Here is a 4,664-nt window from a genome sequence, read left to right as displayed (position 1 = left end):
CGATGCAGGGGACATGGGTTCGAGCCCTGGTCCACAAGATCCCACATGCCGCGGAGCAACTAAGCCCGTGAGCCACAACTACTGAAGCCTGCGTGCCTAGAGCGTGTGCTCCGCAACAAGGGAGGCCACCGCAATGAGAAGCCTGCGCACCACAACGAAGAGTAGCCCCTGCTCACCGCAACTAGAGAAAGCCCTCGCGCAGCAACGAAGACCCAATGCAGCCAAAATAATAAATAAATTTATAAAATAAATAAATTAATAAAGAAAGAATCTTCCCATGTTTCTGCCTGCACTCTCATGCCTCCATTACCACCACACAAAGAGTTTCTTTCAGGTATCTGCTGCCCCTGAATTGCACTGCAACAATCAAGCAGGAGTTTGCATTCCTGCTTCTGAGCTTTGGAAACCACCACCAATGGTATGGAAACCCATGGTTACTGCTGGAGTCTCTGGAGATACAAAGGAGAGCATACTAAGGTGGGACTGACGCTGAGAGCCAGGAGAGTGAATGAAGTAGAATTTCTGGGCTCCGAAGTTCTTCTACAAGGAATTTTACAGAAGGGTCATGTAGCATCCAACCACTTAAATTCATCCACTGAAAACCTTCGCCACTTTGTATAAATTCCTCAGAAACCCTGCAAATCACCTTCATCCCCAAAGTGTCTCTTTGACCGGCAAATGATGGCTCAATGACAACTCTCTCTCCTAACCCTCCAATTGACCTCTGGTTTATGTTTGCCTTCTTTCTTCCAAGGTCAACAATGAATCTACAATATGTTTATAATACTAGGAAATAATCTGTCTCAGTCCAGAAAATACCAGATGTCTTATTTATTGTTGCCTATTATTGTTGGTTATTGTTTTACTGCTTCCTAGTTTGACAAGTTGTCTACTGACTAAAAGAAAATAGTACCAGAATAGACTGAATGTTAGAAATTAAATTCTCTTTGACCTGGTTTCATAATAGTGTGACTTGAATAGAATATAATTGTGAAAGTTGTCTCCACCATAAGTGTCACTATCATTTGTCTGGATATCAAGAGACTCAAGTAATGTACATAATATTTTAGACTGAAATTTAGCAGATTTTCCCTTTGTAAGGTATAAAGCTAGCTATCACAATTTTCAAGTTGTTTTAATGGAAATTTAATCAATTGAATCTATCAAAGATAATTTTTAAAAAATTGCATCTTAACCTTTAGCTATTCTACAACATTGAGCATTAATGATTAAATGACCTTGTTCCAAACCAGTGTTTCTGAGGGGGAATTTAATGGAAATTATTATAAGAAGAAAGATCTCAGTGTTGGAAAGTAATATCTTTAATGCCAGGCTTGAAATGACTCATGTTCCTTCTTTTCCTTTTGGACCTAGTCTGCAGAGAATTCAAGGCAAAAGAAAACTGATTTGCTTCCCCAGAGAGAGGCAGGCAGAGCTACAGTTACCCAGGGTAATAGTCAACATCTAAAGGGAAATGCTCCAGAGACAGAGAGCTTTCTTACACCTCAAGTCCTAGCCAGTACTCCACCCCTCCCTCAGAAGATTCTATCCTCTATTCTCTTTCATTAGTAGAGAAGAGGTGCTTAAAAGCACCAGGAGCCTTCCCCTACTCAATTGCCAAAACATCAAGAGCTGTAGGAGATAATGATTCACAGGGATCCCTCAACATTGAGTTCATTACATAGCTTTTCCCCAGTCCTGAACAGGTCTCTATGTACCGGTGAGAAAGTTTTATATTAAAATATTCAAGAAAGATACTGTATTTAATAAGTAGGGGGTAGCTTATTTGATTAGATGTTCAAGTTGTAGGTATAATACATCAATAAAGATCCTTGCAAAGAACAGGTACAAAATACCTGGCTGGTACAAAATGGTACACTTGGTACAAAATATAAAAATTATCTTCATGTTCTCCTGAGTCATTACTCTGAATCCTACTCAGCTATTATTTTGCAGTACAAGTTAAATTTCTGAATAACTTGCATTAAAAATGCATTCATTTATCACTCTTCCAGCCTGTATAGTTCCCCAACTAAGGAAAGTAATTGGGCCACATTACTGTGAAATAATGATGTGTCAGATTTTCTGGTTGAAATGAAACCATTTCTCATCTTTATGAATATGATCAATCATTGCCTTCTCATTTTTTATCTAATTTAGGGAGAATTTTTAATAATTTTACCTTCATGAGTCTTGTGATCTTTTTAAAATGTGGTATTTAGCAATGATTTTGGTTTAAGTTTGCTTTTTAATGTTATTTCTTTTTCAATGCACATTCCCCAAATGGATGTTAGAAAATGGCTATATGATATTGTCACATATGTGGTTCCGTTAAGGGCAGATCACATTTGTCATTTTCCATATTCATATGGAAATTCCTATTCAAGTTGTGTAATAATGATATTGATCGCTAACATTTATTAAAATTACTAAATACTATACAATCTGTGACTTGTTTTAAATGGAACAATTCATATAGTGCTGACAACCACCTCATGAGGTAGGCATTAATGTCATCTACATTTATCAGATGGAAAACAAACTCGGGGAAAAATTTAATGATTTTTCCCAACTTTTTACAGCTAGTGTCAGAGACTGGACTTTAATCCATGCATTTTCTAGCCAGAATCTATGTTCATAGTTTCTATAGGTTTAGAAAGAAAATTATATCTATTCTTGGGGGCCAATAAATGAGTGGAGGAAATACCAGATTCCAGAGCTAAAACCAGAAAATGGTCAATATTTGCTGAAAGCTGCTTTTCAAGGACCAAGACAATGTTTTCCAAATCGATGTTGAGAGATATTTTTAAAACACACACTTGCTTTTAACAATACTATCTCTAACTATCGTCATATATGCTGATTGTTCCGTACTATTTAATGAAAAGATATGTTGACGCTTTCACCATGACATGATTAAAATGGGGATCTGTTAAAAAAATTCAGGAATTTTCCCATAGTCGAGATAGTTGTGAATATATGAGAACAAAATTGATGCAAAGAGTATGTTGATCAATTTACATACAAATAATATGTAAACAAGAAGAAAATCAAGAGCCTGTATTTAGGTCAGAAGGTTGGTGGCCAATTCTCAGATCTGTTCCAACCTATTCAGTCACCTTAAACAAATTATTTCACCTCTCAGAATCTTTGATTTTCTTAATTTAAAAATAAAAGGGCTGGTAGTGATGATTTCTCAGGTTCCTTTCACTTTAAATAATATACAATCAAACTTCAACTACTTAAAATTAGTTCTTTAGATATGTTTGTCATCTATTCTGCAGGATGTATAGATACCTAGTGACAAGAAACTGCTGATCTGATTAACAAAAAGTCTATATTAATTTAATAAAAGACTCTAATTCCTAAATAAAAATTGACCTAGGAAGGAAATGTTCCCAAAGCAATATTAACTCATTTGTAATAAGTAGTTCCATTTGATGGAAATGACTTTAACAGTGATTGGAGGAAATGTGACTTTCCAAGAAAGTCTTTATAATAAAAATTGCTTTCCTAGTGTACAGTAAAATATTACCATCTAAATAGCAATGATATGTCTTTCCAGGAGTTACTTCCATTTCTTTCTCTCGTTTATTCTTGCATTCCATATTGTTGCTTCCAATTCAGATGTTCTTTTAGCAAGGCACAGTGACGCTGAAGCCAGAAAACTTGAACCTCTCTGCCTGGTGTCATTACACTTCTCAGATTCTTAGTTTTCTTGGTTCTTAAAGGAGTTTGATACTTAACCTGCCTAATTTAGTGTGGATGTAAGAAATACATGACCTGAAGCATAAGAAGCTTTTGTGCTTCTTTTTTCTTCACGGTGGGTCTGTTTTACTTCTCCCTTCCCTTCCCTGGAAGCAATAGTATGGGGATTGCCATTTATAGTAAAACCTCCCAAAAATTACTGCATTAGAAGCACAATTTAATTGCTACATTCATTTTAATCATGGATTTTTCTTATTTGGCTCAAATACTTAATCAAACTTAGGGAAGCACAAATAAGCAATATCACAACCAATATTGCTAAGGAGTAAAAACTTATCCTAATATAAAAATTCAAAGCCATATATTCTAATTATTTTTTGCTAACCCTATTGTTTAAAATGCGACATAGTTACATTTTTTATTTTTTGTGTTATTACTCAGCCATAAAAAATAAAACAAAATAATGCCATTTGCAGCGACATGGATGGACCTAGAGATTGTCAAACTGAGTGAAGCAAGTCAGACAGAGAAATACAAATACCATACAATATCACTTATTTATGTGGAATCTAAAAAAATCGTACAGGGCTTCCCTGGTGGCGCAGTGGTTGAGAGTCCGCCTGCCAATGCAGGGGACACGGGTTCGTGCCCCGGTCCGGGAAGATCCCACATGCCGCGGAGCGGCTGGGCCCGTGAGCCATGGCCGCTGAGCCTGCACGTCCAGAGCCTGTGCTCCACAACGGGAGAGGCCACAACAGTGAGAGGCCCGCGTACCACAAAAAAAAAAAAAAAAAAAATCGTACAAATGAACTTATTTACAAAACAGAAATAGAATCACAGATGTAGAAAACAAACATGGTTACCAAGGGGGAAGAGGGAGGAGCGATAAATTGGGATATTGGGATTGACATATACATTCTACTATATATAAAATAGATAACTAATAAGAACCTATT

Source organism: Lagenorhynchus albirostris, chromosome 12 (assembly GCF_949774975.1).
Source record: "Lagenorhynchus albirostris chromosome 12, mLagAlb1.1, whole genome shotgun sequence".
Classification (NCBI taxonomy): domain Eukaryota; kingdom Metazoa; phylum Chordata; class Mammalia; order Artiodactyla; family Delphinidae; genus Lagenorhynchus; species Lagenorhynchus albirostris.
This window is presented reverse-complemented; position numbering follows the sequence as displayed.